The sequence below is a fragment of the Balaenoptera physalus genome (assembly GCF_965194825.1).
Source record: "Balaenoptera physalus genome assembly, chromosome: 21".
Lineage (NCBI taxonomy): Eukaryota > Metazoa > Chordata > Mammalia > Artiodactyla > Balaenopteridae > Balaenoptera > Balaenoptera physalus.
In genome coordinates, this window is record NC_138902.1 from 19,928,520 (window position 1) to 19,940,487 (window position 11,968).

Here is an 11,968-nt window from a genome sequence, read left to right on the forward strand (position 1 = left end):
TTCTTCAGTATCAACATTTACTCAACCGCCTTCTTCTAATGAGAGCCCATCTATGTGACTTCAACGTAATAGACACAGGCTAGTCTCCCTAGATCCAGAATGTGCCAAATATATTCAGTGGGAAAATGCAGTTCAGACTTGGCTTCCAAGATTCAAATGTATTAAGCAACTCCCTTAAGAAGCACTCTGCAGTGAATCGCAGTAAGAAAACGATAATAACGAATACTAGGAGAAATATTTCAAACACAGGGAGGCACAATTTCAAATAATGGGACAAAGCTACAGACCAGCCTAATGTGCAACCTTCAAAGATGGGGAGTCTCTTCTTGAATCTGGGCTATTAAGTGCCTTCATGAAGGGCCCTTGAAGTAGAAAGTCTTGTGTAGTTTTTCTGTAGACAGTTTTAAGGACAATGATAAATATGTTTCTAATCTTAATGCTTTTGCCAGATGATTGCCCCAGAATGCAAAAGCAGGTCTAGGAAAGATGATTAGATCCCCTGAATCTTTGTGGTGTAGGTCCCTAAACTCATGTATGTTATAATGTAGGTAAACTGCAGAAAGCACAGGGTTCAGGCAAAGTTACAAAAAGCAAAGAATGTTTCGCTCCTACTGTGATTTTTTTAAAGATGAAATATGAACATGATTTTTAAAAATGCAACAGTTCAAAAAGAGCAGAGTAAAAAGTAAGTCTCCTTTCCACTCCTGAATAGACAGACAAAAAAAAAAGGCCAAAACATCTTTCTTGGAACAATGTAGAGACTGATTCTTCTTGCAGTAAACATTACCTTTTACCAAAAATGTTTTGAGAATGATGTCTCCTTGACAATGTGGAACAGTTTCACTGATTTACTCACATACATTTATTGAGCGCCTACTCTGTGCTCGGCCTGATTTTTCTAGACATTTGCATTTTTCTACTACTTCTTCTCTTTCTAGTTATGGTCCTTTGCCTCTCCTGGATGTCCAGCCATTCACCACCGTTCTTTAGAACCAGTTCTGTCTGTGGCCAGGAAAGATAACAAGCTCTTGGTCAAAAACTCAGCCCAACTCACTCCACCACTGGGCCCAGTTTGATCCTGTATTTTGGCCTTCATGATGGAGCTTCTGTCCTGTGCATTTTTTGTCCCAGCTGTAGCTCTGCCTTATTCAAACGTGTCAGTCAAAGCTTTCACGACCTGCCCAGCAGAGGATCATGTTAATCACCATGTACTTTGAAGTCAGATGGCTTGGGTAGGAATATTTACTTTCTTACTCATTAGCTCTGGGCAAGTAAAAACTTCCATGGGGCTCAGTTTCCTCATCTGATAAGTAAAAAGACTATCAGTACAAACTTCATAGTGTTAGGAGAATAAACTAATCTCTAAAGTTCTTAGCAGTATTGTCGACTATTATGCATGTAGTCATGAAAAGGGCTGGGGTCCAACACTGCTCTTGAAACTTACTCAACTGAGAATGAAAGACTCAGTTTAGACTTCTTCCATTGAATCTTAGTCCTATTCTAGAATCCTTTCTCTTTATAATAAGGAAGTCTCTGATAATGTTGGTTTGCCTGTACCTCCAAATATGTCTACTTCATCTCTCTGCTTGTCAGGATACCTTCTTGTGTCTTCACAGGCTTCCACGATGTAGAATCCTTACTGGCACCTGTTGTCCATTTTCACAGACACTGTGCATCACATTGTATCCTCCTGACCAGACTTCATCCTTTGCCTTTCAGCTGTTTTTCCTGTGCTTTGCCACGATGAACATCAGTCTGGCGGCCATATGAGTTGGAAAGACAGACAGCTCCCAGTTGGATATATCCTGCTGTTTTTGCCAGAGGTCCAGGGTTCCATAGGGCATCTAATGCTCACCTGTAAGGTAACGTCACAGCCAGCCATGGTATGTGCAGGTAAGAGAATATGTAAGTTTGAAAAATCTCAGTTTCCTCCAGTGCACTTCCTACCCATTATCAGAGGTCAAACTTATCCACAGACATCAATCTGAACTCATTTCACTCAGACAACTCACCCGTTCAGTGGCACGACTGACCTAGAGATAGGTTATGGAAATAATGCCTACTGCCAAGTTCTCTCAACCAATGACCTACCCCAGCTTTGGTGGCAGGCTATGGTTTACAGAGCTACAGACGGGAGACCCCTGATAGTGGAAGGTACGATAAAAGCACAAACTGTTTCATTTTCTCGAGTTTCATGGCTGGAAAATGAAACTACAAAGTGTATGATTGTTTTACCAAGCTGAAAGGAGCCAAGTATAACACCTTGGAGGATGAAGTAAAAGATTTCTTTAGCAAACAGAAGACAGGTGATATACAACTATCTATGGTAAATAAAAACTGGCTCACCTTATTCGGATTTTAAAAGCCACCATACGTGTGGGAATATTAAGGTACTTTATACACCACCATTTAGATTATGCAGTAATTATTCGTTTTATTGGCTCACAAAGCGTTACTATCTTACTTGTACCCAGAGGCAGGAGTGGATTCTAAGGCCATCCAAAAATTTAAAAATCAGATATTCAAACCAGTGAAATTTAAAAAAAATAATGATAATATAAAAGCACAACTTATTCACCTGAAATAGTAGAATAAAATAATTTAGTTGATGTATTTTGTTGATTAGAGCATGAGGCTAATGAAGTCGAGGGTTCACTTCCACATTTGCTAATGAACCTACTGATTCACTGATACAGCCTATACTAGTTACAGCCTATGATTCTGTCATCACTGACCACAACTGGAGTTTTCAGAGCAATGATAGACAACTACAGCCAAAATCAGAAAAGTAAACCTCAGAATTTTTTCTTTATTTAGGGAAAGAGAGAACACATTCAGTTGGAGATCTAAAACATCCCTCCAAGTCAAATAATAAGATTCTGAGAATATAAGAACAAGCAGTTGGGCTTCCCTGGTGGCGCAGTGGTTGAGAATCCGCCTGCCAATGCAGGGGACACGGGTTCGAGCCCTGGTCTGGGAAGATCCCACATGCCGCGGAGCAACTGGGCCCGTGAGCCACAACTACTGAGCCTGCGCGTCTGGAGCCTGTGCCCCGCAACAAGAGAGGCCACGACAGTGAGAGGCCCGCGCACCGCGATGAAGAGTGGCCCCCGCTTGCCGCAACTAGAGAAAGCTCTCGCACAGAAACAAAGACCCAACACAGCCAAAATAAAATAAATAAATAAATAAGAATTAAAAAGAAAAAAAGAACAAGCAGTCACTTTCCAATCATTTTCTGCATCCTTCACCATCTACATGATATGTTATGTCCATTTATACTTTCCACTCTTTTCTCCTTTAAATGTAAACGAACCTTCCCCAAGTTACATTGATTCCCTCAGAAAAGGTTGTAATGCACTAGGCCTAGTATGTCACCTCTTTTTATACAGATACAGCTTCCAAGCTTCAGGGAGAAAATAGATCTAAAAAGATGGCACCTTTCCCAAAGTGTTTGAATGTAAAAGAAATGGCAGCAATGCCAGGCTTATACCCAGCAGGCCTGGGAAGAAACAGGACTTAAATGAATTAGATATCGATTGCTTGGATATTTTTGAAATTTCCTTTGATCTGAATTGGTTCTCCAGACAAGGGATTGGATTTGGACGTTAAATGACAGTGAAAATAATTCTTGAAAATACAAAAATCTCAGTTAGAACGTCGCTTCGAGGTCATTTATTCTAAGCTTCAATTCCTTCCACTTCCATCATTAGTGATTTGTCAAACCATCATTGAGGAACTCCTGATAAGAAACATAAATTAATTCATTAACTAATGAGAATGATTTGCAAGGTTGGAAAGGAAGAGCTCTTCACTAAACTTTGATAATCCCATAACTATTATTTTTAGAAAATTACAAGTCATTTATTTCCTTTCTGATGGCTATCCCTATGTGGTTTGAAAATGAATATGACTTTCAAAACCTCTTAGTAACCAGCTTTGAGATTTTCTTTTAGAAACTCCAAAAATATATGCTGAAGTTGAGTGCTTCTGAGCAATGCCTCCATAATGTCCCACTGGAATGAAACAGGAATGGACAAAATATATGAAAACTACATCCCAACATAATATTAGTGGAGGTATAGTTCCTTTGCAAGTTTAATTGCAGCACTTTTCAAATTTTATGTATTGTTATGTATGTGCTAGGTTGGTCACTATGTCTCATCTAAAGATTTGGCCATTTGCACAAGTGAAAGTGAGCATTCTTATAATTGCTTTTAAATCATAGACTCTCACAGCTCCTAATTTTCCCTTTATGTTTCATTTCCTTTACCATATTCAAATCTCAGTTGGAAAAGCAAGGATATTCCCTTACTGTCAAGAAAAGCATCCCTCATTTTGCTCTGAGTAAGAAATATTCCCAGTGAAGCCAACACACACTGCCTCTCCCTCCTCTTACTCTCTGTCGTGCATTATCTCACGTACTGCTCCCTTCAGCTTTGAGAGGGAAGTACTATTATTGTTTCCATTGAACTGATGATAAAATGGAGGCTCAAAGAGGTCAGTAACTTGTTCAAGGTCACACTGCTAGTAAATGCAAGAGCCAAGACCCTAAGCTCATGCTCCTGATTGTGGCATCCCCTGAATATATCCATTTGTAATTCTGATATATTCCAGCCAATTTACATTTATACACACCATTGGCTGAAAAGATGAGGTCATTACTTTACTGAAGAAGTGGTACAACTCTCTGTCTTTTAGATTACTCACAGTCTACTGTAGACAAAAAATGTTGCCTTCCATTTCAGTGAACAAAGAATGTTGTCGGCCATCAACCCAACAAACTATCAGCCACTGCAGCACCTGATGGTGCACCCTGAGGGGGATTCAGGATGAAGAAAAACAGGATACTGGCCCTAGATAGTTAAGATGCACATCAAAAGAAAAATTTCAATGAGCCCAGACTCTTGCATTGTCCCGTATGTAGAAAGGCACTAAAATCATGAACTTGAGGTGCCTGTTTTTGGTGATGAGCAGTAATCTTTTGATGTTTGACTACATTTTTTTAAACCATCAATTCCTATATCTTGGGAGATTGGGATTGACATATACACACTACTATATATAAAACAGATAACTAATAAGAACCTACTGTATAGCACAGGGAACTCTACTCAATACTCTGTAATGACCTATATGGGAAAAGAACTAAAAAAGAGTGGATATAGGTATATGTATAACTGATTCACTTTGCTGCACACCTGAAACAAACACAACATTGTAAATCAACTATAATCCAATAAACATTAATCTTAAAAAATTCCTGTATCTACTGGCTCCTCCATCACCTCTTTGAAGCAGTCCCTCAGAGCTATCTGAGAGGCTGCCTTCCCAGACCATAGTCCTCAGTAAGGTCCCAAATAAAACATAATTCTCAACTTTTAGGTTGTGCATTTTTTTTCAGTTCACACTACACAAACTATTTAGTAAATAAGCAAGATACTACTTTTGTAAAGGTTCAAACAAGTGTTCAAGATAAAGGATTTTTTAAATGAAGGGCAACAACTTAATTCATTTATTAGTTAAGTAAACTGATTTCTTCTTAATAATGTATAGAGCAAGATACATTCACTTGAACAAACTTCTTGAAGAAATGTCTTTAAATTGAGGGTAAAGTTTCAAGAATAAATATGCAAAAAAACACATTTCTTTAAATTTTTTTCTAGGATCCAATATGTACTTCCTACAATGATTTGGATTCTCTTCCAATCTTCCAAACCCTTTAGAAAGGAACAGCAAGAGAATAGGGGATGCTTTTTCCTCTATTGCATTGATTTATAGTAACTTCCAAAATGAAGTCTGCATGTCTCAACCAATTTAAACATACTAGAATTTGCTACTCTGAGTAAATGATGCTACTTTTAATTTAAACCCACACAAACCTTTTAACACAAACCATCTTCTCAAGTCTTACTTCTTACAACTATGGAAAAAAAAAATTCCAAGGGCTGGAAGTCATCTCTAAAGTTTCACTGAGAGACATCATTACATACCTACTAACCAGAAATAGCTAAAGCAAACCAAAGATAAATAAGTAGGAATAGAAGTACAACAAATTATAACTGCCTGCGAAGAGAATAATCCTTCTCTTATGATGTTTATTAAATCTTACTGTAACAGTGTATAGGTATGATTTTAGGTACACACCCTTGCCTAAAGCGGGGGAGGGAAAAGAAAAGAATCCCCAGGTGTTTGGGGCTGAGCTCCTTATTTAAGGTGCTGATCATCAATTGAGTTTGACTACAGTACTCTAAAATGATCACTTCTTTGACAATGAATGAGCTACCAAAAGTAAATCTCTAGACTAGAAACCAAAATCATTGAGGAAGGTTCACAAAAAGATGCAAGATTTGAGGAAAATAATTATTCTGGAATCTAACATGACTCAGAAGAGCAGAATAAAATAAACTCCCAGGTTCAATGATCAAGCTTCATCAGAGGGAAGAGCTTTCCATCAGCAACTGGCCAAAGGCTGCAGGCGCTCCACAGAAGCTGGAAGGAAGGGTTTAGAAGAAAACGAATCTCCTTTGTAACCAACTCTTTAATAGAACATCCCGGAGTGTCTCCTTCTAAATCCTCCTCTTTTCTCATTCTTGAGAACTCATCTGTTCCCATGGCTTCAGCAACTGTCAGAGAAGAACCCCAACCTCATAAAGGATAGCCTGGAATAAACACACCACAGCCCGTAACTGTTAAAAGTAGACAGTGAGATTTAATGGATCAGAGCAGTACAGATGTCTTCTCTTTGACATCTTCCATCTAACCTGACATCAGTAATCCTGCTGAATCTACCCCTTCCTCATCATTCCCAGCCATGTTTTATTTTAAATCTCCCATGATTTTTCACTTGAATTAGTTTGCAACACTGCAACTGCAGACTGGTTTCTAAGGCAAAGCTAATTATGTCATTCTCCCTTCACACTCTCCCTTCACAAAACCTGGGTCACACATACTCTAAAGTGGTAGCTGCCCATCTGGAATCTCTGCTTTCCTGGATTTTTTTAAAGTGTCATTTGGGGCCAGCAGCCTATTCTCAATAGTTCCAAAAAGCTTAAAGATAATCATGAATTTATCTGGATAAGGCTGCATAGATTAACTACTGGAATTACTACAACTCAGCATGGTACCCGGTGTTCTTCCTTAACCCATCAAGACAAGGCCAGGAGCTAATCCTGAGTTCTCCCGGGATTATGAACCTCTCCCAATTCAGCAATACAAGGCTGATTTGACATTGCCTGGTAACTTCTATACACAGGCAAGACTAATGTAGGGCTCCTTTAGGGCAACAGCTATAATAATAATTCATTGTTGTGTTTCCAGAGCCTGGCACTGAAATAGAGTAAGTACTTAATAGGTATTTGTTTTAATGACTTTTTAGAAATTTGACTGATAGTTTTTGATTCCTAATCAGATTAATTGTATTATTCAATACAAAATGAAGAAGAGGACAGAGAATTTTAAATTAAATCCAGTCTGTAGGCTGCAGAACTTTTCGAAAAACAGTGGGCATAGATCGAACATAGAAACAACAAGAAGGTCTTGGAGGTGTAAAAAGCAAAGGCACTGGTGTTTACTAAGCAACCAGTATTTACCAGGCCCTGTCTCAGACAAATTACATAACTGCCTTCATTTCCTCCTCACAGTAAAGCTGTGAGATGGCGTTTACTTTTAACAGATGCAAACAAAATAAGATTCAGAGAGACTGAGTGATTTCCTCAAGTCACAACAGCTAAGGTGTAGAGCGAGGTTCTGACCACAGCTACCTGAAAGAAAGCCTATTGTTCCACACGTTATTTTTGTTGCCGGGAACTAGACACCCACAATAACGAATCCAAATGACAGACCTGCTAGTTCTAAGTCTGTTTAGTTTCCTAAAGGAACCTTGATAAATGCATCCAGGAGTTAAAAATTAAGAACTTGATGGTATCGTGGGTACACAAGAAATAACCTGAATTTTTGTATTAATTTCTCCTAACTTTTGTATCAGGCTGTCCTAGAGCATTCAAAGACTTCACACACGTAACAGTTAAGCAAATGTTCCTGAAGCTAAAGTTCATGCCCCTCTCCTGAAGACTTCCACCAAGACACATGGCTCAAGAAAACACCTTAAGAAGCTTCCTGTTACACAACAGAGAAGTAGTGTACCATTCTCGCTACACAGGGCGAATCCTCAAAACCCTGCACGTGTTTCTCTCTGCTTTGACAAGCCCACTGCTCTGTACCCTATGGCCCAGCAACATGCGATACATCTAAAAATGGAATAGAGTCACGAAAAGAAAAAAGAATGGGAAGAATTGAGCTTTATCATGATAAGGCATGTGCCCGGGGCAGGCATGGGGGGGCGGTGTCATGCACTTTTCTCCTTTAAGTTACAGACGGCCACAAAATAACAAAAGAGCACCCGAATTGATGACCGACATGCGCGGCTTTATTCCTATTCTTTCTTGTCGTCTGTTCTAACTTTAGCCTTTTAATTCTGTTTAAAAACAGAAGTGGGTTTTTTTTTTTTTTTTTTTTTTTTTGTTAATTATTTATTTATTTATGGCTGTGTTGGGTCTTCGTTTCTGCACGAGGGCTTTCTCTAGTTGCGGCAAGCGGGGGCCACTCTTCATCGCGGTGCGCGGGCCTCTCACTGTCGCGGCCTCTCTTGTTGCGGAGCACAGGCTCCAGACGCGCAGGCTCAGTAGTTGTGGCTCACGGGCCTAGTTGCTCCGCGGCATGTGGGATCTTCCCAGACCAGGGCTCGAACCCGTGTCCCCTGCATTGGCAGGCAGATTCTCAACCACTGCGCCACCAGGGAAGCCCCCCAGAAGTGGGTTTTTATTGGACGTTCATTTCATTTACCTATTATCTTTAATCAGGAGTTTCAGCGTATTGTGTTCTGGGATGTGCGCCAGTTCCACAGGTACTTAGGGATAGAGATAGATACACAGTCTCTGCGGCCTTGCACACAGGTTCTAAAGCGAATGGCAGAGATGATAACGATGCAAGCCTCCTGAAAAAAGAGCAGGCAGCTCCCTTCAACTAAATACCATGCAGACGTCCCCTCTGAGGCAATCAAGTCACGCATTCCTCTCTAGACTCCCTCATGTTCTCTGATGGAATGGAAATGATGTGCTTTCTCTACAGGTAAACGGATGAGGTGATGGGAAATAGAGAATATATTCAATGAACACCGAGTGAATACTTCCCTGGTGTAGACCTGTGCTGTCCAACCGCTAATCACATGTGTCTACTGCACACTTGAAATGTGACTTAACTGAATCAGACCGTGCTTTAAGTGCTAGATTCACACTGGATTGGGAAGATTTAATATGAAAAAAAAAAAATGTCACTAATAACTTATGCTAATTATATACTGAAATGATAGTTTTGGATACATTTACATTTTTGAAGTGTGGCTACCAGAAAATTAAAATTACATACATGGTTTGAATTTTTCTTCTGTTGTTCTGTGCTGCTCCAGATATTCTGATGTTCTCTCTAAGCTCTAAGAGAAGCTGGGTAGAGTGGAGTGTGGTGGTAACAGACTAAGTAAGGAAGTAAAAACCACTTTAAAAAAAAAAAGCAAATTAGGGAAGTGAGGGACCCATGGCCCAGTGAGCCTTATGTGGCTGGCTTTTTGTCTCTGATTCATAAGATCTGGCAAACAGGTGACTATGTGACAGCAGGTTAACACGCAGGTATGTGTGCCTTGCACTGAAAATTGCCTCTAGATCTCGTTTCACCTCCTCTCGGGTACCCCCTTGCAAAACCTGCCAAAAACAAGACAAAACAAAAACTTTATTGATGTGAATTGGCCGGTGTAAGACTCATAATTTTCTGTGAGTCCCCAACTTTTTTTTTTTTTTTTTTTTTACACAAGAAAACATCTTGGCATTTGACAAATCTGGCAACTCCCTATCACTTTCAACATCTAAATTTGCCTTATACCCGGCAGCCAATATCCACCCCAAACCTAGATTTTTTTTTTTTCTCCATTTCTCCCTGGTAGAAATAATATGGTTTGGCTGGTCCTCATCAGGGAACTGAATAATCAAAATTCATGCTTATTCTCCATACCTCATTTTAGCCAATAGTTTCTGTCACAGCAGCTAACGCAGGACAAAGTATGCTGGTTTGAATGTCAGCTTATTTTACATCTTTCATGCTCCTAATGGTTGAAAGGTCATGAGCCAGAAGACACCGCCAATGTAATAGAAAAAGAAAGAGAATCTAAGTCATACAGATGTGGGTTCAAATCCCAGCTTATATTGCTTAAAAGAATCACCATCGTCATCACTATATTACTTTGAAGGGTTGTTGTGAGGATTAAATTAAGTAATGCACATAGAGCACAGTGCCTGCCACACAGAAGATTCTCATTGAAAGTAATCTCCTCCTTCCCGTTCTTCAGTTATTAAGCAATTCAGTTATTAAGTTATCCTGTGTCTCCATATGCACATTATACCACATTGATCAACACCAATTCTCTTTAAATGCCGGCACTGGTCAAGCCACAGTTATGGTCTATTTTATCAGCTCCTTCAGTTACTTAAGAAATTTAATTTTTACAATTAGAGAAATGAGGGATCTCACACAGGAGGAAGCTACAGACTTTTCTAGGGTTGAGATTTTGAAGTTAAAAACATCCTTTAAGCAGCTGCCTGCTTCTTGACCACTTGAAGCTGGGAAAGAACAGCAAACGACGGGAGGATCGCTTACTTCCCACAGTTACAAGGGCTCCCTGACTTTCCTGTGAGATTCCATTCCCTTCAAAGTTCAGACAGCCTAGATCACGGGTCCCCAACCCCTGGGCCACGGACCAGTACCGGTCAGTGGCCTGTTAGGAACTGGGCCTCACAGCAGGAGGTGAGCGGCCGAAGCTTCATCTGTATTGACAGCTGCTCCCCATCGCTTGCATTACTGCCTGAGCTCCGCCTCCTGTCAGCATTATGGTGAGTTGTATAATTATTTCATTACATATTACAATGTAACAATAATAAAAATAAAGTGCACGATAAACGTAATGCGCTTGAATCATTCTGAAACCATCCTTCCCCACCCCCCGTCCGTGGAAAAACTGTCTTCCATGAAACCCGTCCCTGATGCCAAAAAGGCTGGGGACCACTGGCCTAGATTACTCCATATACAGTGCTTCTGTCCCCACCTCTCACAAGACCTAACTTGTTAAATCAACAGTGTTTTTAAGTTTGCTCAACAGAGCAAAAACCAATAAACTTCCAAGTAGAGCACGTTCTGACTTCTTTCTCCTTTTCTTCTCTCTTAGAAAATGGGCTCTAGCAAGCTTTCTAGGACCTGTGTATTCACTTTTCTATTTATACCAGTTTCTCAAAGGAAGCATAGAAGGATCTGAATTGCATACCAGAAATATCCTTCAGTGTTTCTCTACACTGTTGCTTGAGGGAAATCCTATTTCTTTCACTGATTTTTACCTAGTTTATTTTACCTTAATTCTGTTTAACCCCTTATGTTATGACATTTATGTTTATAAAATTTAATAGTGTCAAGGGCCCAAAATTTTAAATTTTTCTGCAAAAAAAATCCCATCAGCAGTTTTTATTCATCTTTTTTCTTCTTTCCTTCCCATTTATTTTCTCTCTCCCTTTCCTTTTTCTGTCTCCCCTTTCTTGGCCTCTGTGTCTCTTATTCCTCTTTTCCCTCTCCTCTGTGATAAGAAATATCCTCCCCTAACAGAAGAACCTCCATCTTACCTCTGAGTTGAGCTGTCCCGTCAAAGTTCTTGAGCTCAAGGCAATATGGGCCATTGACTCCAATACACAGAACTCCCCGAAAACTTAGTCCAAAATTGTGAATTTGCAAATCTCTAGAGGCCATCTCTGTCTTGTCAGGGAAAATGTGCTATGCCCCACAGATCCAATAAGATACACATAGAGATAAATGACTAGAATACTCATCCTGTTTTCACAAAGAGGGAAGCAATCTTTGTCACTTCTAACTCCACGTAACC